General features: G+C 38.5%; 1 protein-coding gene across 2 annotated transcripts in view; it reads right to left on the bottom strand.

The window, feature by feature from the left end:
- Positions 1-24,536, bottom strand: part of GLIS3 (GLIS family zinc finger 3) — a 683,233-nt gene that overhangs the window by 559,600 nt on the left and 99,097 nt on the right. For both annotated transcript variants that reach the window (XM_006068184.4, XM_006068187.4), the window contains one exon: positions 700-852. The gene's annotated coding sequence lies outside the window, so the exon portion shown is untranslated. The remainder of the gene's footprint in view (positions 1-699; positions 853-24,536) is intronic.

Below are 24,536 nucleotides of genomic sequence, written 5' to 3'. Positions count from 1 at the left end.
ATTTTCACACAATCCAATAATAACCTAACAATAATAATCTAACAATCCAGAGTCTACTAAAAGTCACAGAAGGAAATGGGCCCAGCAGGATAGCCTGTGCACGTGTCTATTGCCTTACAATTCTATCAAATGAATATCTTAAGAACGATTGATAGAACACCTGAGAGGTGAAACACAAATATTTTATTGGGTTATTTTTTTATAATTTTGATTTTGATTCAGTCATTTTAATAAAGGAAATAAAAAAATAATATATTTTTTAAAAGAAAATAAATAAATAAATAAAGGCAATAGAAGCGTTTTAGCTTGACCTGGGGACATCTGGCTCTCACCTACATTACCCTGTATGTCAACCTTTTCCCAGTATCAGTGTCCTACATATTTCTACCCAATTTGTTCACTGCCCAAGAGCATCCCCATAAAGAATGCCTCCCTAAGTTACACAAGATATTTCACAAAACAATAAAAACTGTTCATAAATATTTTAATTGATAATTCAACTTCTAGGAATAGATCCAAAATATTCTCAGACAAATGCGCAAAGCTGTTTGGACAAGTATGCTAACTGCAGCATAGTTTACAGCAGCAAAAAATTAGAATCAGCCTAAGTATCTGTATCAGAATTAAATTTGTCTGAACATCTGAGAACATTTAAGATAAATATCACTTAAACAAAATAGATATATATTTCTCTCTCACCTAAAAGAAGTTCAGAGGAGGTAGAACTGATATGGAATCTTCAGTGTCATCAGGAATCAAGGTTCCTGTCTTGCCAGTTCACCATCTTCAGGAAGAAGTTTCCATTCTTCAAGGTCCATGACCTTGCTGTATTGTCTAGACATGAGTCAGCACCTGGGAGAACAAAGGGAGAATAGGAGAATTTCTGAGCAACTGGGCAAGTTTAATCAAGAACAAAAATCAAGCTTAGGAGGATTGTTTCAATTACTGCAGTGGACCTGGCTTATTGGAGTCAACTTAAAATTGAGATTTTTGGTTTTTTCCACTTCTGTAAGGATGGGAACTATTAATGAAATCTGGGTAATTAATAGAAAATTTCTTTAAACCACATTTTCTCTGTTCACCTGAGTACAGCATGTGTAAATTTACAATCCTACTGCTTTATATCTCTTGGGAATTTTTTAAAAACTAATTTAAAGTCTCTTTCAGAATGCTTAATTATCTCCATTCTAGAGGTAGGTGGTTGAATTCTCCTTCCAGGGTTCAAAATGTTAAATGGGACAAAAAGACCCTTTCTGGTGTTCCTCCCTAGTGATAAAATATCCTATTTCCTGGGCCAAGGAGGAAGTGAATCTATGTGTCTCACTCACTTTTCTCCTGCTTCTTCTACCCCCAATGCCCTGAGGCCAGTAAAAGTTAATTTTTCCTTTCACCTCCTCTTCCTGTCTTTCAGGACCTCCCCTAGTACCAGAACAAGCTACATAATTGTCAGAGCCCAGTACAAAATGAATAAGGGCTGCTTGTTCACAAATGATTAAGAATTTCTAGATAGTAACAGCAGAGCATTAAACCAAGTACGGGGCCCTTCTAAGCATGAGTCCCCATGCGACTGGCCAGGCTGCACATCCACATAGCTGGTCCTGCCCATGCACACGCCTTAAAGTGGTGGGTTTTAGACTTTCCCTTTCCCTACTGATTCTGGCTTCTTGCTTAGACCTCAAGGCTGGTTAGAATAACTTCTCTACGTTTAAAGGAGTCTGGATTTCAAGCTTATTATCCTGTTGTGGATTCAAACAAAATCTAACTTGGTGATGAAAACTGATTAATGTCTTTTTTAAATAAATAATTAAAAAAAAAAAAAAAGAACAACAACAGAAAATATAGTGGGCATTTCCCCTTTCCTGTCAGTCATTGCAATGTGGGTGATAAGATTTTCAGGACAGGAAAATAAAATATCTGAAAATGTTTTTAAAATAGTATCCTTGTTACAAAAAGGAAAAATACAAATCTCTAATCTAAAAATAAGATTATGAAACAAGAACTACTGGATTTAGAAAAGAACTTAGTAGAAGTACAAAAAAAAAAATGCTCATTTAAATAAAAAAAGAAACAACTGAGAAAAGAATTAGTGAACTGAGAGCTGAAAAAATAACAGTAAATATAGAACAGAGAAATTTACAGAAATAAAGATTTGAACAAGACACTAAGAGACATGGAGGGAAAAACGGGGAAAAGTATAATTCTAGTAGAAATTCTAAAAGAATGTGTTGGCTACAAATTGGCACTTGCCATCTACCTCTTCAAGAATCAAATCATGTGCTGCTGCACCTGCTGATTTTCAACACTCCCTGAAAGGAGTTCAGGGTGGAGAGCAGAAATGAGGTACTCTGTGCTCAGTGAAAAACTGGCAAGACAGGTCTTCAGATAGTTAGATATTTTCAGAAGCTGATTTTATGAGCTCAGTGCCTGTATCTCCTCATATCTAGAAAAGCACTAAAATCCTTCATGGTGACAGCTGTTTCTCGTGACTAGCAGAAAGCTTCTGCAAAAATACGTGCTTGATTGCGTGTATTCCCTCTTTACCAAAATCATACATATACTGACCTTTCCCCCATGACTTTTAGAGAAGTTTCTCAGAGCTACCTGGGGTGCTGTCTCCAGGGCTACAGTCTTCATTTTGCCCCAAATAAAACTTAACTTGCAATTCTCACATTGTGCATTTTTTTCACGTTGACAAATGGAATAGAGAAACAGGAAAGAAGCAATATTTAAAGAGAAAATAGAGGAGATTTTAGAACCAGAAAAATACTTAAGATTAAAAATAAATAAAAACCACACTGAGTCATGAGCAGGATAAAAACAATTCCAAATATTGACACTCTGTAGTGTAACTATAGAATATTAAAAGAAAATTTGAAAATCAAACAGAAAAGGCAGATTATCTCAAAATTAAAAATCATTCAATTAGACTGCAAACTTCTCTTAGGAAGCAACAGATGCCAGAAGAGAGGATGAATTATATCTTTAAGAGGAAAAACTGACACAATAAAATTCACAGATAAATGATAACTCCAGAATGAAAGTAATATAAAAACAGTTTTTATATACCCAAAGTCCAAAAGAGTTACTTGATCCTCACCAAAAGAACTACTGAGAGACTTCAGCAAGAAAGAATAGGAAGCCCAAACGAAAGATGGAATTCAAGAGCAATGGTGAGGAAAGAAAACAAATCAACTTTATATGTAAAAATATGTTCACTAACAATAATAAACACTCTTTTGTATTTAAAAACAAGGTAGAACTACAACTCTAAACAATAATTACTATGGGAGACCCAAGAGGATTGTTTGTAGTAAAAACTGTGCTAAATTCCTTGTTTAGAAGAAGAGTATAAATTAATTTTAGTATTTATTTAAAAATAATGTGAGCTATGTATAACAAAATTTTAAAGCTACCTAACTAGAGGACTAGGAATAGAATGTGTAACTTTCAAACTAGTAAAAAAAACAAAATGGAAAATAAAAAAATGTAACCATCTAATAGAAGAGGGGAAAAGCAAGCAAAATGGGAAAAGCAAGAACAAAAAAACTAAAATGGTATAAGTAATTCCAAATATGTCATATGTCATAAATAATATAAACAAATAAGGCTTATCCACTAATCAAGGTGTGTGTGTGTGTGTGTGCTAAGTCACGTCAGGCATGTCCGACTCTTTTGGCCCTATGACTGTAGCCCACCAGGCTCCTCTGTGCATGGGACTCTCCAGGCAAAAATACTGGGATGGGTTGCCATGCCCTCCTCCAGGGGATCTTCCTGACCCAGGGATCGAACTTGTCTCTTATATCTTCTGCATCGGCAGGCGGGTTCTTTACCACTATCACCACCTGGAAAGCCCTCTAATCAAGACATTCATAGTGAAATCAATATTGAACGAGAAAAGCAACTTGTAAGATGATATATACCAAAAAAATGTAGGATAAACTGTCCCTCTTATACATTTAAAACATACATGTTCCTCAGGACATATTGTCCTCTGATAAGTATGCACATAAAAATATTAGAAATATTTTGAGAATACAAGATGTGTGTCTTCTTAAATTATGAATTCTCTTAAATTCATATTAGCAAGTTACCCTGGGAATGGGGTAAGACAGAATATGGCGAATAAAGAGGACTTCGATTTGACCTAAAATGTCTTATTTTTTAATTAAAAAATACTAAAAGCAAATATAATAAATGTTAGTGAGTACTGGGTAATAGTTTGTTATTTTTCATACTGCTCTATATTTCCAAAACTAAAAACAATTAAGTAAAATATAAATCAAGATGGGAGGGGTGAGGAAAAATCTTATCTCAGATAATACTGTTGAGTGCTTAAGCTTATTGCAAAATATTCAAAAATATACTTTAAAACACAAAAATACCTTTCTCTAAGAATTTTTTTATTCAGATTTTACACTGAAAAGAAACTTTCCATTTAACTGACCAGAATTAGTAGTTTTCATGGGCAAGAAGAACAAAAAGTTTTAATTTGTATTGCCTAATAATGGATGGAGAAGGCAATGGCACCCCACTCCAGTACTCTTGCCTGGAAAATCCCATGGACAGAGGAGCCTGGTAGGCTGCAGTCCATGGGGTCGCTAAGAGTCGGACACGACTGAGCGACTTCCCTTTCACTTTTCACTTTCATGCATTAGAGAAGGAAATGGCAACCCACTCCAGTGTTCTTGCCTGGAGAATTCCAGGGACGGGGGAGCCTGGTGGGCTGCCATCTCTGGGGTCGCACAGAGTCAGACACGACTGAAGCAACATAGCAGCAATAATGGATATTAAGCAACGATGAAAGATTTTCTTTTGAACATGATATGATGGTCTCTAGAACTAGGATCATAAAATGGTATCCAAAATACTCTCTGTCCTTTATTGATGAGCCTTAGGTTATTAAAATTAGTTTCTGAGCCTCTTTAAAGAATCCAATTTTATCTCTGAGCTAGAAATCTAGAGCACAAAGAAGTCATTTTCAGAGAAAACGAATGCACAGTTTTTTTGTTTTTTAAAAAAATGTCTGGATTCTGAATCTGGAGAGAAAAATGAAACTTGTGCCTCTCCTTGTGTCTTCGATCTAAGGAGATTTAGTTTAATCCCTAGAGGGTTTATACCCTCCTTTTCACAAAATGTTCAGTATAAACTTGAACAACCATTGTTCATAAAGTTAGATTCACAACTGGTGTGGGAAGGGGGATTTTTGATATTATAGAAGAAGCCTATTTGGGTTCACTGTATTCCTCCTTTAAACAAAAATGCAGCCATTGTCTTGAGCCTTGCTAATATCATTAAGGTTCAGGCAACACCTAGTAATGCCCTCTTTTGGATGGCTAACTGATTTCCTCAAGGTCATGAACGCATATGGCTCAGGAACAGGGGACAACCTGAAGTTGGCCCATAACTACTAAAATTACATTAGACTTTTTATTCAAGGCTTCAATCATTGATCTCCAATCTTAAAGTAGCTCACAGTTCAGCTTGTATCTTTTTGGCCAGTGAGGGCATGAGAACACAGATGGCTGAGGCACAGTAGGGCATCTTCTGGGTAAAAGCAAGAGACTTTCCTGATCTCCAGTATCAGAGAGCACAGAATGGTAACAAATAGCCATGCCTTTATAGATGGTCATTAAATGAACCCAGTCTTGGGTTAGGCTATCTCTTTGTAGAGAGATTTCTTCCACTTGGCCACCCACAGGCTTTCAAGGGCATAGAGATAATCAGGACCACGACAAGCCTGAAAGGCTAGGTGTGGTATTGGGCAGTTCCGCTTGTCCTTGTACCTCTGTGCTATAGACCCCAGGAAACACTTTGATGGAGTAGTCAAAAGAATGAATTGGTCATAAATGAATATTCTCAGACATTAGTCAAACATGAATATTCTTTGGTGAAGCACTGACAGATTTTGTGAACTGTAAAAGAAAAACATATCCCTTTGCACAAAACAAGTCCTATTGCTTACACATTTAGCAGATGTAAATGACTACTCTTTAGACCCAGGAGCACTGGGGCCTTTCTTCAGAGCTCTAGTCCTTAGTGGCTTGTTGGTTTATTTATTTGGTCAGGAGGCAAGTTATCTCTTTGGAAAGTTATGTCAGCCTGGAGTTTGGGGCTACCTCTCAAGATTTGGTTCCATCGTTTATCCCTCAGTGAACAAACATACTTGATCCTCTTTTTCTTTCATACTCTGAGATGTGTCCTATCTTGATATCCTTGTGCCATTAAAGGCTAAAACTGTTGAGACAAAGATGATCAAGCTTCTGTACTCCGCTGACCAAAGCCAGAGACGGGTATGAACTTCTATAGTCAAACAACCCCTCAAAGCCTCCACTGTTCTGTTGTGAATGCAACTGCATGCTTTATCATCTGCTTTTGTGAAGTCTCAGGGCTCTGACCTCAGGTAGCTTTCTTTAAAAGATAAGAAGGAGCTGTGGAAGTTCATTAACACAAAAACTAATCAAGTTTACTGAGCCTCAGCATTTCCAAAGTTCAAAGGCCAAAGTTTGTCTCCAGACTCAGCTCAGCTCAAAAATGACTAAGGCATTTCTAGAGCTGCCTCTGGGTACTAGCCAAAGGGTGGCCTGTATATCTATGCATTACCAACAAAACTAAGGACTGCACTCTGATTCATTGCCTAAGAGCGTCTTTCAGCAAGTCCAAGGTCAAGAAGTTACCCAAAAGGAGGTTTTAATCAGTAGTAGGATAGAGCCCGGAATGCTCTTAAGACAGACCTAGATTCCTCCCATAAACCACATGGCAGAATTGTTCTCAGTTGTTTCTCCTGGGGCCTGCATATCCTTTGCAATGGGATAGTATGTTCTGAATTATGTGTGCTATACTTAATTTGGTCCCTGTATCTGTTGAGTTGCTTTTATTTTTCAAAGTCTCCTCTGTACTACTTCAGAAAAACGCAATAGCCAAGAGGGCTTTTTAAAAAGAATACTATGCTAAATTTGCAAACCAGACAACTAGAAGCAAAGGTATATGAATGAAATTAGATACCCCAACTGAAACTCTCAGAATTCTCTCAGGCAAAACTTCCTAAGCATTTTTGTGTGCGTGCATGATTAAAATTCAGTTCACACCCTTAAATCAGGACACCTCTCTTTCTGTTGTGGGAAAGAGGACAGAGAACCTCTTTAGCAGGCATGAGGTCCTCAGCCAGTTCCTTCCTTCGGTGAGTGCATGATGATTCCCTTCCCTTTTCCTGTAATTAACAGAGTTATATACTCTGGCCTGAATCTCAATTTTTATAGGCAATATTGGCTGTAATAACACCTTACCTCCAAAATCCATTTGCTCCATCTTACAGAGTCCAAACCCCAGAGCATAAAATTGCCCAAACCCAGTGAAACATAGTAGGACTCATGCAAAGCAGTGTGCAGTTCACAGGGCTTTCTCAGGGCTTTCTCACTATGGTCCTGGGACCACGAGTATAATCACAGTGACAGCACTGGGGCGATGCATAGGTTGTCCATGAGCTCCCTGGTCAGACGTCCTTCTCCCTCCAGAAAGATACGCTACCTCAAATTTTACCTTCAAAGAGTTATCCCTTTGGGTGAAGTCACTGTCATCTTCAAGATTTCCCTGAGGCAGGGAAAGGGAATGGAATGTGTCCTGATTGTGGAGTTGGGCAGATTTGGGTCTCAGTGCAAACTCTGCTACTTGCTAGCTGTGCAACTGTGGGCCAGTAACTTAACCTACTTGAGCCTCAGACTGGCCTTATGTAAAACCTAACAACCTTACACAGCTCCTCTAAGGCGGCGTCTATGTAGGCAACATATATAGAGTACTAAACACATGTCTGATATACAGCGTAGGTTCCAATAAACTGTAGATGTCACTGTGATTATTAAACACAAGCATTTCCAGGAACATATCTTGACATAAGATGGACAACTCAACTCACTTTTTAATGGTACTTAGCTAGATCAAAACAATGCACAGAATGAAGCTGGAGTTAAAACTAGCAACATTTCACAGTCCAAGGGTGATAAGAATGATTTCAGAGAAAAAGGGTAGAAGAACCAAAGGCAAGCTTTCTCACTTTCACAATCTGGCTCCCTATGCATACCCCATACTATAATAGCTAGAGAAATTGACTCAGTGAAACTACTTGCCTAATATTATACAGTTAATTGAACAAGAACTGGAAGGAGAACCCATATCCCTGTTTCCAGCCCTGGGGTCTTTCCACCAAATGATGAATGTACCTATGTAATGGTGAAAAGGTCACTAGAAGCAAAAACATTAGATCAGAAGTGAAAAACCTACTTTCCAACTAGAAAAGAATATATGGAAAATTTCTCAGGGTAATGAAATGTTCTATATCTTGATTGGATGTGGGTGTGTTAGCTATGATTACATAGATATATCCATTTGTCAAAATGCATCAACTGGACAAGTTCTGCGCATTTTATGGTATGCAAATTATGTACCAATTAAATAAGTTAATAAAAATATATGCTTTCCAGCCCCAATCAGCCCTGACACCAATGAGCTGGGTGGTCTTGGTCAAATCAGTTTCCCATTTTGGGACAAAGCTTACTTGTCTTTAAAAGGAAGGTATGTGATTAGACAAAGTCTAAAAGTCCCTTCCAGTTCAATACTTTGATATAGTAAAATAAGACCTCTTCCTTTCATTTCAGCCTCTATTTTATGCCAGCTGGGTTCATCAGCAGGGTCAAAAAGATTGGCACACAATTTATGGGAAGTGGGAAGGAACTTAATGGAATGTGTAGGGGACCCAGAGTCTTTCTTTTGCATCATTAACTTTCCAGCCACACTTTAAAGAACATGATTGGTTTTCCACAGGGATCCGGCAATGCTACATGATTGAGCTGTAGGATGAGGATGATCTGGCCCCAGAGAAGTTGTATCTGCCACCAGAGATAACAACTTTCACATGGAGAGCAGAGAGAATGTTTCCTGGACAAAGGGAATGACTGACAGATATTAAACGGGAGGAAATTGAAGGCTCTGCCAAGTTTCATGATAAAATGCTATTTCTCACGGTAAGGTCAAGCTGTCTCTAGTGCAGCTACTGCTTTTAAAAATATAAAGGGAACAAAAACATTCAACAGAGAGCATCAGGCTTTGCAAAGAGTATGTGATCAAAGGCCACTTGTTTCATTTATAAATGAAATTGAATGACTATTATAGCTATAAAAATCATCAAGAGTGAATTTGGAATTTTGCTGATGAACTAAAAGCTGAGAAACATCAGTGAGGAAATTTCTAAAGGTTTGAACCCAAAGCCCTTTGGATATAAAATACCCACTGATGTTTGCAAGATTACATATGCAAAAGGAAGGTTAAATTAGACTTTCATGGGAGGGCATTATGCCAGGAGCTAGGGTTGGCATTATCATAATACATTAATAAGTGTTTTAAAAGGTGGAATTTATTCACTAGCTCTAAATATTAACAGCGTCCAAAGACTAAGAATCTGAAAGCAAAATTTAACACATACAAATCATTAGTGTGTTTACTCATGCAAACAAGATAGAAATAAAAGTTACATTTATTAGTCTCAAGTTGCATTTTTAAAGTGAGTAGCATGTGCTTCGTATTTTAAATCTTTGGTGAATGACACTGCAATGGTTAATTTTATCTGTCATTTGACTGGGCCACAAGGTGCTCAGATGTTTGATTAAACATTATTTTGGCTTTGTCTGTGAGGGCTTTTCTGGATGAAGTTAACATCTGAATTGGTAGACTGGGTAAAGCAGATTGCTCTCCTCAATGTGGGTGGACCTCATCCAATCTGCTGAAGGCCTCAACAGAACAAAAGGTAAGTAAGGAAAGAATCTGCTTTCTCTGCCTGTCTCTCTTCTAGTTGGGACATCCATCTCCTGCCTTCAGATTCAGACTTGGACTGGAGCTTATTAAGGCATTAGTACATGGGTCTGTACTTTGCCAACTGCAAATCTTGGGGTTTTTCACCCTCCATAATCATATGGGCCAAATCTTTATAAAAAATCTCTCTATAGGGACTTCCCTGGCGAACCAGTGGTTAAGACTTCACCTTCCAATGCAGGGGGTGCGAGTTCAATCCCTGGTCAGGGAACTAAGATCCCACGTGCCTTGCAACCAAAAAACCACAAAGTAAAACAGAAATGATAGTGTAAAAATTCAATAAAGAATTTTTTTAAATCCCTTTGTATATACACACAAACACACACATATATATGTGTATATATATATATCAGATCATACAGATCTATGTATATATGTTTGTGTGTGCATGTATATATATATATATGTGTGTATGTATGTATATATATGCATGCGTGTGTGTGTGTGTATTAAGAGAGAACCAGCAGGATATAGATATTCTATTTCTCTGGCTAATACAGACTCCAACAAATGACTAATCAGTTGATTCATATTAACATCATTCAACATTTTGGAGATTAGCTATGAAAATTCACATTGAGCACAGCCTTTGAGCCAGCAATTGTCCTTCTAGAAATCTATCCTACAGAAATACTTGGACATGTGTGCAAAAACTAAAGTGCAAGAATCAGGGCAACTGCATTGCACAGAGGTGGGTCAGAAGGCACCATTCCCACTGAGGTTTTGTCACTGGTGCCACTGTGGCATGACAAAGATATTCACTGTTAGGTTGTTTGAAATGTCAAATGACTCAGAACGAAGCAGATTTCAACTACTGGAGGCCAATTAAATGTTATGTTAATTACATCTACATGATACAATACTATGGATATTTTATGTCTGTGTTGAAAAAAAAAATGAGGTAAATCTATATGATCTGATAAGGAAAGACATTCAACACAACAAAGGCAAGGGCAAGGACAGGGCAATGTAGAGTATGTTCTCCCCAACACACACAAACTTAAAACACTAGTTGTTGCTGGGAAGTGAGACTGGTGGCCAGAGTGATGAGGAATTCTACTTTGCATTATATACTCTTCTTTTAATGTGCATATGTGTGTGTGTGTGTTTTTTACCATGGCCAGATATTACCTTCATAATTAAAAGAAATAAAACTAGACTAATACAAAAGTTCACCCACTTATTAAATAATTCAGGAACACAGACCAAGCAACCTGCTAAGTACTCTTCCTAAGTTGAAGTGCTCCTCATGCAAGGAAATTCTCTAGTTTGCTAATGTAATTGTTCTGGTAGTATTGTTGGTGCTGCTGTTACAGATGGTGCAATACTACGTCTATGCTGGCACTCTTCTGGGTACTGGGGATATATCACTGACCAAAAGAGACAAAAGCCTTTGCCTTCATTGTCCTTGCATGTTTAGTCACTTCAGTCAGGTCCCAGTCTTTGTGACCCTATGGACTGTAGCTGCCAGGCTCCTCCGTCCATGGGGATTCTCAGGCAAGAATACCGGGGTGGGTTGCCATGTCCTTCTCCAGGGGATCTTCCTGACCCAGGGATCACACTGGGGTCTCATGTCTCCTGCATTGGCAGGCGGGTTCTTTACCATTAGCACCACCTGGGAAGCCCATCGATCAGAAATGTGGCAGTCTGTGCCCCACATTCATGTGGCCCTGACATACTTCATACAGTTAGAATCTCTACAAACGCTCCCAGAGGGACAGGCACACAAGTATGTATATGTGCACATGTGTTTTAACATATGTGTTTGGGTTACGGTCTGTCTGGCATTCACATAGAGAACACTATACAGTGAAGTCTCTATTCAGAGCAGATTAGATGAGTGTAAAAAATGTTCCTGTAACAGAAAAATCCTACTAACAACCAGTCATCTTAGAGAATTCACTGGGGGTTCCCTCTGCTGCTGCTGCCTGCACTCCTCCACTTTAAAACTTTCTAAGCTGGCTGCAGTTCAGGAGACAACCAGATCCCCATATCCCAGGCTGGCTGTAGTTTAGAAAATGGCTGGGTCCCTAAATCCTTAAAACTTGTCACTAGTACCATTCTCGACATTTTCATCTGGTAAGACTATGCCAGCTTATAGAGACAGAGGCTGTACTCACCAGAGATGTCAAACACCTCATCTGAGTTATCACCTTAAGTTACCACTCTCTGGGGATTGAAAGTGGCCCCTGCCAACCAAGTCAGTTGTTACAGTCGTTCCAGGACATATCAAACCCCAAATGTCCAAGAATGCCCACAGCTGTGCACACCCATGGACACATACAGGTGAACCTCCCCATGTATCTACTTCTTCACAACCTCTTACTCCATTACTGGTGTGGCTGGAACTGGCTTGTGGCTCATCAGATCTTTTTTGTTCCCTCTTCTGTTTTAACCTTGTAGATTCACCGGAACTGCTATTGGAATCACTAGCCTCAGGCAGTCAGAAATAGCTGCTTATATTCCCTCATGGCAAAGATCAGGACAAATTTCTGATTGTTATTTCTACTATAATGAGACTGAGCCATACAATCTTTCTGGCTGACTCCTTGCAGTAACTACTTCTCACCTTTCATTATCTTATAATGATTCCCTTCCATCTACAGAGGAATAATAGCTCCTGCCTGGTGACAGGGTAACGTATCCAATAAATGTTTTATTTAACATTTCATAGAAATAACTTGGGAGTACACAGTACTTATGAGATGCCAAGACCCAGATTTTAATTTAATTTTAGAACTAAAATTTATTTTAAAAGGTAAAGCTGCCTGCAATGGCTCTTGGGACTATAATAAGCAGACATTGATTTCTGCTGAAGTTAACATCAGGTATTACTAAACTGAGGAAAAAAAACAATTTCAAATAAATAAATAAAAGTATTTATAATTAAAAATATAATTATTGAACTGAGAACTATAGGCTTCCCTGGTCTCCACTTCAATCAGTAATTACCTTGAAAAAATAATTAATCCTCATGTTACATAAAAGTGAACACCAGTATTTATATTCTTACTTTTTTTCATGCTGAGACAAATGTCAGATAGACAGAATTTTAATAGAATACAAGAATTTGCAAAAGCTTAAACTACAAGATTAAGGGCAGGAAGATAAGGGGGCGACAGAGGATGAGATGGTTGGATGGAATCATAGACTCAGTGGACATGAGTTTAAGCAAACTCCGGGAGATAGTGAAGGACAGGGAAGCCTGGCATGCTGCAATCCATGGGGTTGCAAAGAGTCAGATATGACTGAGTGACTGAACAACAGCAATGATATTCTTCCTCTCCCAAAAAAGTCATCATTTCCTTCTGCTATCCTTATTCAACAAGGGCACTTGCATTGTGGAGATAGTGCTATTTTCTCCCAAGGAGGCAGCAGGCTTAGAAACACTGGAGGCATCATCTAAGCATCCAACTCACCTATGGCTTTTACACTGTTTGACATAAAAGGGCTCTGTCTGTGTCAGAACATGTCTGCCAAGAGTGAAGGCATACAACAACAGAACAGCACATGACTGATTACATTTGGTTGTTATAAGAAAAACATGATTCATCTCAGAGACATGGTCACTCTCCAAAAGTCTACTTGCATCTTGCACCCAGAAAATACATACTCACTAGCTCAGACAGATGAGGTTGATGGCTAATAATGCTTTTACAAATAGTATTAGCAATATTAAATTGCTGCTATTTAAATAATAACTGCTAATATGCATTAAGCTCTTGGCATTTACCATGCCAGCTTTGGTCTTTTACAAGGGTTAGCTCATTTACTCTTTATATTAATCCCATCAAGTTGATAGTATTGGCTCTGTTTTATAAATGAAAAGAAAAAAGAAACCACATTCCTGAGAGTGTTGTTGCTGGCAATGGTTGCCCGCTAAGGGCTCCTAGCTGCCCCTCTTGGGGAACTGCTGTCTGCAGAAGGGAGTGTGCTCACTGAAGGTTAGAGCCCTCCCTGTGTGCAGTTTTTATGTAATGACTGGTGAATGTAGGGGAGTACCAAGGTGTGGCCCTTTAGCCTAAAGAAGGGATTCCTCTGATGAGTCCAAGGACTGGCTGAAATCTTTCTTACAACTCTGGGGCAGTTCAATTTCTATTTCTGCCCAATCCTGTTTTCTTCACTCCCTTAAAGGTAAGGTCCCCTTTCCTAGGGAACACACTCTAAGACAACAGTTCTTGTTAAAAAAAAAAAAAAAATTACCTGATGGTTGGTCTCTTCCCCTTCTATCCCGAGTGTCTGCAAGATTCTACATGCACAGAGATTTCGATTTACAAAGCTGTGGTATATGAACTAACTGTTCCATCCTGGGTAATTCACCCATGTGGCCAAGATAAATCCTGGGTAGAAGCCCAAGCTTCCAGATCCTCACATTCCTACCTCAGTTATTCTATAAGCAGTCCTGATTTGACCTTGCTCCAACTTTGCAAATATAACTGGGAAGGCTTGGCATCAAATGTTACTGAAAGTTCCTAACCATATTTCCTGACCTTGTTATACACAATGATTTTATTACATTTTAAAACCCTGAATTTAGCTGCACATCAGTAGAAAATCTACAGCCTAATTTGAAGCTTCTTCCCTGATGATGAAGAGGAAGACCTTGCAATCTTTGAACTTTTTCTTTTGTTTTTGCAGGTTTGGAATGTAATCTCTCTTCTCCCTATCCAAAAGAAATAAAATGTGTGAACAGTTTAATGAGAAAATCTAAGTGAAATTCCAATGATCAACTGATATTCTTTTTCTAGCTTGTAAGCAGAAATAAACAAGAGATAAATGGTCAGTGAATGAGGCTATATTTACTTATGCAATACTGAATCACTAAAAAGCGCTCATCAGTTTCCCGCAGTAACCTCACGTGCCTGATGAAAAACCAACTGTATATCAAACTAATCTCTCTTCCCTGAAACCAGTGGAGGGGAAGGATTTTTTAATGTACTTTTTGCCATAGGTTTTTTTCCTTCTTTCTTTCATTCCTTCTTTTTTATCTTTCTTTCCCCCTTTTAAAAGAATATTCTCTCAGCTAGTGAGGAAAGGAAACTCATTTTTCTGCTGACTGGCTTGTGCACAACTGGAAATTATAAAAGAAATTGCTGTATCATTGATGTAGTAAGAAAACAGGAAGACAATTTTCATCCCAAAATGAGCCCTCTCAGCTGAAGCTCCCTTTGTAGTTGATGACCACATGCTTTCCATCTCGGCATGTGGCCAGTTTTATTAAAATCCTATAGCAACAGCTTATTTTTCAAACAACACTAAAAAGGCACTTTATGATGAACTGGCCTTAAAGTTGCTCATGGTTAGATGTTTGCCACCTTCAGTTACTCCGATGAGAAAGGGATCTTACTTCATAGGGGGAAAGTCTGAACATTATTCTTGTGATCAAAAGCATTTGTTGGACCCTTAGGTAATACTCAAGCAAAGAAGTAGATGGGCATCAAAGCACAGAAAAACTGAGGATCCCACTCTAGGCCACCATTTCCCTAAACAAAAGAATAAACTCTGCAGAGCCTACAGAGCTTGCCAGAAAATCCAGCAATCATGCTGGAGAATGATGGGGAAACATAACAGATGCCCAATTTTGAGAAAATTACCTCAGAAAGAAGTAGAATTTGAAGAGTTAAAGGAAGGAAGAAGAGTGGTGAAGAGGGTAGTGAAGGAGAAATACTGGTAATAAAAGAGAAGATGATGGCAGAATAAAAAGGGAAAAAGAGAGAGAGGAGAAAAAAAGAAGAAAGGTGGACACTGGTCCATTAATTTCTCTGTAAATTGGAAATCAGTTTCACCAATCCCAAAAGACAGCCTTGATAGAGAAAACCACCAAGAACAGAAGTAATCAATAAGCTGAAGATAATACTAAAACACTTGATTGCATTAACACCCAGTAACCAGAGAATTTTAGGGCATAAATGATGAAAAATTTTAAAAAATAATGTGTTTAAACTTCTTCAAGAATATTTAAGACATTTAGAAGTCAAACACAAATTTTGGAGCTGAGATTCTATATACTGCACTAGCAACAGTCCTGTCCAAGAGATGTTTCCTAGTGTCTGAGCTGTTCATATTGAAAGGACCCTTAATGGTCAGCTTCTCCAGCACTATTTTATCCAGACTGGATTCTTTCCACCTCTATCACATCCTCAACAAATAGAGACTCAGCAACATTTCTAAGTATACTGGTTTTTCATTTGTATTTTTGCTCTATCCACAGTAAATTAATGAAAATCTTCTGTTCTGAAAATACATCGATATAAACATACAACTGTCATCGATTAACCTTTTGTACCAGCTAAGGTTATCTCACAAGGGCTAGATGGCTGTTGAGGTTAATAAAAAAGGTTACAACCTCTTGTGGGAATTCTCCATGCCAGTCTCCCAACAGTGTTCCCAGGAATGAGGAGGCAGAACAGGACTCCCAGTCCATTACTATAAAAGAGGTGTCCTTGATCTTTTGCTTAAATTGCCCTTCAGTAACTCGGATTCAACAGTAGTCTGGACAGAATTCCTAAGGATACTTGCATATTAAATGTTGAAACACATACAGTTGACACAAAATGCATAGTCAAGTTAAAAATCTGCCCTTGTAGGTTAAACCTCAGTTGAAAACTGAATGGAATACTCAAGGCTCTCATTGTCTGTGTGGAAACCCTTGATTATTCTCATTTGATCTTAAGATATCCTTGAGTTTACTGAAAAACTATTACCCAAAAGGAGAGCCAATCCCTCTCTAAATCTCTATAGGCTTTTAGTCTCTCCCTGAAGTTAATTTTGAAAAACTAGATAGAACCTAGGACCACAGTATTTTTAGTGAACATTAGAAAATTCCCTCTTCAAAAACAATATGTGCTGTATCTCCAGCAAGGGTAAATCTCAGAATGCAATATTTGGCCATTTTTAAGAGTGAACAGTTGCATTAGTAGGAGATCTTAAGTAAATGCTAATACCTTTAAGCAAAGGAATTATGTGCTCCCATTTAAAATGATGATACAAATAATACTTACAATGATTAAGTGAATTAAATCAGGTTACAAAATAATAATCATAAAACAATATTGCTCATTTATCTTTGAAAATGACTATGAATGCAAAAGAAAATATCTGAAAAGTTCCAAATGTTTCAAAATGTTAATAGTTCAACAGTGATTATTCTCCAAAGTGGGATCATGCTTATCTTTTTTACTTTCTCCTTTATATTTTCTATTTTCAAGTGATGATATAGAATATATAAGGATTTCCCTGGTGGTCCAGTGGTTAAGAATCCACCCTGAAATGCAGAAGACGTGGGTTCAATCCCTGGTTGGGGAACCACGATTCCCCCATGCCGCAGAGCAAACAACTACATGTGTGCCACAGCTACTGAGCCCGTGAACCACAACTAGAGAATCCGTGGGCCACACAAAAAAATGCCACACGCTGCAACTAAGACCTGATGCAGCTAATAAATACAACTAAAAGTGATTTCAATTTTGGAATAAATGGGATATTTTTAACTGATAAAAAGAATCCATGTTTTTTAATATGATTTCTTTATAAAAGAGGAATTTCCCTCTTCAGAAAATTCTGTGTCTGTTGTAGGTATTTTTCATACACTATCATCAAACAGTAATTCTAGTTTCTACAGACATGCTATTAAGTATTCTGTATGAGGAAGGGAAGGCAGTTGAAATAGAGATGGCTTAAGTAAATGAAAAAGACTCAAACATAATGAAAACGAGGTGCATCTTATCACCCTGACTTGCTTACATGGAGGGACAAAATTTAAGACTTCAAAAACAGTAACAAACATAGATTACTACCCACTCACAATGCCGAGAAGCCCTGCTCCAACTCACCCCATTCTACCAGCTGCCAAAATACTGTGCTCCTAAAATGCCACCACCAAGTATTCATTTGGGCTATCAAAATCTCCCAAGGGTCAAGAAGCTAGAGAGTGTGCTGCGTGCTCCTACACTCAGACATGAGAGTTTACTAAAATCTGATTGTAAATCAATTTAATCAAATGTCTTTGTTTAAAACTCAGATGTGCTAAGGTTTCATTCAAAAGTGTAGATGAGAGAACACGCAGCGCAAGAGAGATCCTTCACTATGCTTTGGTGGGGAACTGAAGTCTGATCTTGGGTATGAGGAGATTTGACATCCAGAAGACAGGAAGGAACAGGCCCAAGAAGGCGGGAGAGAAGATAGAAAGGGTGAAAAGAATGGTAAAAGATAAACTCCACAATTTCCCAAGGCTCGAACCTATCCTCACAGCTGTATTTAACCAAACAAAAAACCAAACAAAATCAGACCACTTGAATCTTTTAATTTTTTGCTTTGATCATATACCCAGCCTAAATCACTGACTTTAAATACTTTTAAATAGAAAAAAGAAATACTGAATTTCTCCAGCTGGCTGCCTAAGTCTGAATATTCTCGAGTAAATCCAATGCAATGAATTGAAAAGTGAAAAAAATTTATAACCTTTTCTTGGAATGGAAGGGAAAGAGGTCTATACCATGCCAAATAATTGGCTTAACTAGATTCTTCCCGCCTGAGATGACCCATAGCTTGGATGTCGTAAAGACACAGCCTCTCTGTTTCTTTCCTGTACTCGGAGAAGGAACGTTCCATTCCACGCAATTCATGAATTTTAAAAACCATGAACCTTCCTTCACATTCCGGAGGAACACAAACGTTTTCCTGTCAGGGAGCTGTTTTGAGCATAAATGCTCAAGTGATCGCAGTGGTGACAGGGAGAAGACTTTTCAGACTGGCTTTGTTCTGAGCTGACTGGAGGCTTCAGGACTAGGAAGGTCTGGACATATGGTTGGGCACAGGGTAGGGGCTGAATTTACCAACCACTAACTGCCATAACAGCCTTAACAACTGCCGTAACGGTCCCTGGAACACTGCCAACCGTTGAGCCAACTGCCAAGGCTACCATGTTGTCTTTAGACAATGAACCAACAGAAAATTACTTGACCACGGAAGACCCCTAACTCCCTCTTGTGGCAGAGCACATGCCTAAATCTTGCCACTTTCCCACTAGGAGGACATAGCTGAATTCCATGAACGAAGGATGAAGGAGGTGATTATTTTAGGTGGTTTTTGTTCTTATATTCTAAATGAGATATTTTTAAATGAGATATTCAATTTCTGAATATCTCCAAAGAAAATAATAGTACCCTGGTGAGCTTCCCCAACTAGAAGGCAACAAAGCATATGCAGCAGGAAACAGACAGAGTTGGGCATCCACAAAACCTCAATTTTAAGGCAAGTACTGGCCCAAGCCTGGAGGATGACTCTGACTAAGCTATTTCATGTCTCTGAAACTTGGTTCCTCATTTTTGCAAAGAAGAGGATGGATTTTTAAGGAAACTTTTAGTTCTTAAATTCTACTGTTCTAATTCAGAGTGGAGCAAGTCTCTAAAATCTTGCTAATTTATGATTGAAATAAGGTAGTGATTTTGCTTGGTGTTAAAAGACCTCTTCAAACTCATCAGTCAGAAAAAATCAAAATCTTGTTTACATTAACTTTTAATTAAACAGAGCAAATAACGCCCAAAAGGATGCTGCTTTCTTATTTCCTGAAAAAGTTCCCCAACTTCTATATTTCTAAATGTAAAGAACTAGTCTCAGAATTCTAATCAGATCCCAAATGGTGCTTGCATGCTTTCTTGTTATGCACCTCTTTGGAAATTTGCTTCATCTTGGAATTTTGGTACACTGTAAAAGATTCTCTAGTATCTTGACTGATCAGAACTTGAAGTCCTCCCATTTTAATAATTCCTGATGACTTGTTCATCTACTATCCTAGATCTTCTAAAGAGGTATTCTCAAAGATGTTTTAAGAATCCCAGGAAGGAAAGACATCTTCCCAACCAAACTGTTCTTTGCAAAAACTGATACGTAGTTTGCTCTCTGACTTTGAATAATTAAAAACACTTAACCTTTCTGAGTCTATTATTTATAAAAGAGGGCGACAATAACCAGCTCTAAAGTTATTAAAATAATTGATTGCAAAATGTTTGTGAAAGCACTTACTCAAAGGGCAAATCTCTGTTACACGGTGTCTACAGCCTATATTTTTAGTTCTACTGACAGTTCAAAATTATCTTGAGAGAGTCTAGTTCCATGGAAGTAACACTGGTCTGAGAACCAGAAGACCCAGGTATAGTCTGGGCTCTGACACACCCTAGCTGTAAGGCCTTGGGCAAGTAGTTACACTTCTTAATAATCTTAAGAATCTATTTCTCATCAATCTATATTATGGAGGATTACAACATAATGATGGTATGCTGACCAAATGTGCATACAAGTGGAAGAGTTGGTTTAGATGCTCATTGAACAAATCAGAATTCCAAAGGATTTTGACAAGTTAGAACCATGAACTAGATCTAAAGAGAGTTTATCTAATCAAGTCCTATGCTTATGGCTAAAAAGCAAGCAACTAAAAAGGAAACGTGAAATTTCACAAGTACATGAATGAAGATATAGTAAAAAGAATAAGAGACAGGAAGTGAAATACATATCAATAGCACATTGTGGTTACCCAAAGGTAATATTTGCATGGGTATCTATATTAGTGAGGAGCTTTCTCTTCTGTATGACAGTATCCAGACAAGTGAGCACCATCACTTTCTCAGTCTTCTCCATCATGAACAGTACTATTCTTCCAACCTTTCCCCTTGAGCCACAGTTTGCTGCCTCATCACCACCTCAGAGTTGTGTGTTTCTTCTATGAGTCTTGTTAGATTTTTGGTTGCAAATATAGGTCTTTACCTCTCTTAGATAAAGCTCTCTAAATTTGGTTCTTTTGGTTCATTATTTCAGTTTGTCAAAATCTTTGGGGATTTTGATCTGCTAACAGTTTTTTTTTTCCTCTGGATGAAAATGGAATCTCAAACTATGGTTCATGTGGAAGAACTGAAAGAACGAGAGCTGTACAATGTCAGGTTTTCTAGATATTAAATAGGCTATTAAATATACTATATTTAACATGAACATATTTTATATATACAAATATATTCAAGTATTTATATAACATAACTATAAATAAAATATTTTAGATTTTATATTTAATTAATTGAATATATTGGGCTTCCCTTGTGGCTCAGCTGGTAAAGAATCCTCCTGCAATGCCAGGAGACCTGGGTTTGATCCTTGGGTTGGGAAGATCCCCTGGAGAAGGGAAAGGCTACCCACTCCCATATTCTGGCTTAGAGAATTCCATGAATGGTATAGGGGTCACAAAGAGTCAGACACAACTGAGCAACTTTCACTTTCACTTCAATTGAATATATTATTATATTTTCTCTTTCTTTCAATGAAGGAATAAGATATCCACCATACTCAATGTACACTTCCTGAGGTAACTAGTCCTCTAGTTAATAAGACATTATTTCATGAAGATGTTGGAAAAAGAACTAGAATCCTCTGGGGAATTCAAAAGAAAAGAGTAGACCTGGTGCAATTTCTAGAGAAAGGGCCTAGAGATCAACACACATGAATTATATAGGAGCCACATATCAGTGAAACTTCAAAAGGTAAAAGATATCACTTCTCCAACCTATATTCAATTTAAAAGACCAATATTTTTTGAAGATGAAGGGGGGAAACTGTAAAAATAAAATCAGGAATATGTATGCCCCCAATATTAATAGTGACCCAGGATGATTGGAATTATAATTTGCTTTGATTTTTCATTTTACCCATCTGTATTGTCTAACACAAGGAGAGATTTTTAAAAAGGCCTTCTTCAAAGAACAATGCAAAGAAATAGAAAAAAACAATAGAATAAAAAAAGATTAGAGATCTCCTCAAGAAAATTGAATATATCAGAGGAACATTTCCTGAAGGATGCACACAATAAAGGACCTAATGGTAAGGACCTAACAGAGGCAGAAGAGATTAAGAAGAGGTGGCAAGAATACACAGAAGAACTATACTAAAAAAGTCTTAATGACGTAGATAACTACAATGGTGTGGTCACTCACCTACAGCCAGACATCCTGGAGTGTGAAATGAAGTGGGCCTTAGGAAGCATTACCACAGACAAAGCTAGGGGAGGTGATGGAATTCTAGTGAGCTATTTCAAATTCTAAAAGATAATGCTGTTAAAGTACTGCACTCAATATGCCAGCAAATCTGGAAAACTCAGCAGTGGCCACAGGACTAGAAAAAGGTCAGTTTTTATTCCAATCCCAAAGAAGGGCAGTGCTAAAGAATGTTCAGACTACCAGATAATTGCACTCATTTCCCATGCTAGTCAGGTTATGCTCAAAATCCTTCAAGCTAGACTTAAGCAGCACTTGAATTGAGAACTTCCAGATGTACAAGCAGGTTTAGAAAAAGCAAAGGAACCAGAGATCAAATCTCCAACATTCACTGAATCACAGAAAAAAACAAGAGAATTCCAGAAAAACATATACTTCTGCCTCATTGACTACGTGAAAGCCTTTGACTGTATGGATCACAACAAACTGTGGAAAATTCTTAAAGAGATGGGAATAACAAACATCTTACCGTCTCCTGAGAAACCTGTACTTGAGTCAAGAAGCAACAGTTAGAACCCTATATGGAACAGCCGATCTACAACTGGTTCAAAATTGGGAGAGGAGTACGACACCTGTTTATTTTTATTATATTGTCACCCTGTTTATTTAATTTACACACAGAGTACATCGTTCAAAATGCTGAGCTGGACGAGTTACAAGCTGAAAGCAAGATTTCTGGGAGAAACATGAACAAACTCAGATATGCAGATGATACCACTCTAGTGGCAGAAAGTGAAGAACTAAAGAGCCTCTTGATGAGGGTGAAAGCAGAGAGTGAAAAGGCTGGCTTAAAACTCAACATTCAAAAAACTAAGATCATGGCATCTAGTCCTATCACTTCATGGCAAATAGAAGGGGGGAAAGTGGAAACAGTGACAAATTTTCTCTTCTTGGTTTCCAAAATCACTGTGGGTGGCAACTGCAGCCATGAAATTAGAAGACGTCTGCCTCTTGGAAGGAAAGCTATGACAAACTTAGCATAGTAAAAAACAAAGATGTCACTTTGCTGACAAAGATCCATATAGTTAAAGCCATGGTTTTCCCAGTAGTCATGTACGGATATAAGAGTTAGATCGCAAAGAAGGCTGAGCGCTGAAGAATTGATGTTTTCAAACTGTGGTGCTGGAGAAGATTGCTGAGAGTCCCTTAGACAGCAAGATCAAACCAGTCAATCCTAAAGGAAATCAACCCTGAATATTTACTGGAAGGACTGATGCTGAAACTGAAGTTCCAATACTTTGACCACTTGATGCAAAGAGCTGACTCAATGGAAAAGACTCTGACATTGGGAAAGACTACAAAAGGAGAAGAGGGCAGCAAGGGATGAGATGGTTGGATAGCATCACTGACTCAATGGACATGAACTTGGCAAACTCCGGGAGATAGTGAGGGACAGAGAGGATTGGCATGCTGCAGTCCATGGTATTGCAAAGAGTCGGACACGACTTAGTAACTGAACAATAACAAGTGTCTCATATTCTGATTTTTGTAGTAGGAAAAAAAAAAAAATATATATATATATATATATTTGGTTCCTTAAAAAAAATCCATATACAAACTGTGTGGTCAGGCCTGGTTCCCAGGCAGGCTTGGTTGGCATCTCCTCTCTTCCTCACAGGAGGAAGAACAGTATTTCCAACTGCTGATTCAGTGCATGAGCTCTGTCGCTCAGTCGTGTCCAATTCTTTGCAAACCCGTGGACTGTAGCCCACCAGACTCCTCTGTCCATAGACTCCAGGCAAGAATACTGGAGTGGCTTGCCCTTACCTACTCCATGGGTTCTTCCCAACCCAGGGACTGAACTCACATCTTCTGCAGTGGCAGGCGGATTCTTTACCACTGCACCACCTGGGAAGCCCAGGGTACTACATATACTTATGCTGGGAAATATTGAACGCAAAAGAAGAGGGCAGCAGGATGAGATGGTTGGAAAGCATCACTGACTCAATGGACATGAACTTGGCAAACTCCAGGACTGATGAGGGACAGAAGGCATGTAAATAGCCCTAGTACACTGTCTAGAACTGCTGAGTCAGTCTCTCTTATAAGCTGTCCCCTCAGCTTCACCTCACTCTTCCTACTAGATACCATCTCAGTCCTAATCCCCAGATTCCTCTTCCTTAGATAATTCTCTCCTGTAAGCTTCCATATGTGACCTGTGTTGCTCTGAGCACTTAATTCCCCCAAAGGCTGGAGCCCTGCCCACAAATCCCAGCCCAGTGAGAGCAGTTCTGGCGCTTTCCCTACCTGGATTACCACTGGGACACTTGACACCCCCAGTGCTGCCTTCCTTACTGACCTTTCGTTGTGATCTGTAAGATATTGGACTATTGCGACAGCCTCCCAACTGACCCCTGCCCCTTGTCTTGTCTCTGCCACTACTGCACTGTGGCCAAAGTCATCTCTATAAAACACAGAAGTCAGCCCGTAACTCTCTTAATGTTTTTCAGTGGTTCCCCATTCCCTACCAAGTGAAATTCAAATCTATTGCCTGGCTCAAGTCTCCTGGAGGACCTGACTCTTTGCTTCAAGGATACAGGCCGTCTCTTATTCCTTCTGTGTCTTTCACAATAAATACGGACAGAAGTGAACTGTGGTTCCTTGGATCCTCGGCTTTGCCTGTCCGCACCTTTTCGAGCCATA

Source organism: Bubalus bubalis, chromosome 3 (genome assembly GCF_019923935.1).
Source record: "Bubalus bubalis isolate 160015118507 breed Murrah chromosome 3, NDDB_SH_1, whole genome shotgun sequence".
In the NCBI taxonomy this organism is placed as follows: Eukaryota; Metazoa; Chordata; class Mammalia; order Artiodactyla; family Bovidae; genus Bubalus; species Bubalus bubalis.
This window is presented reverse-complemented; position numbering and strand designations above follow the sequence as displayed.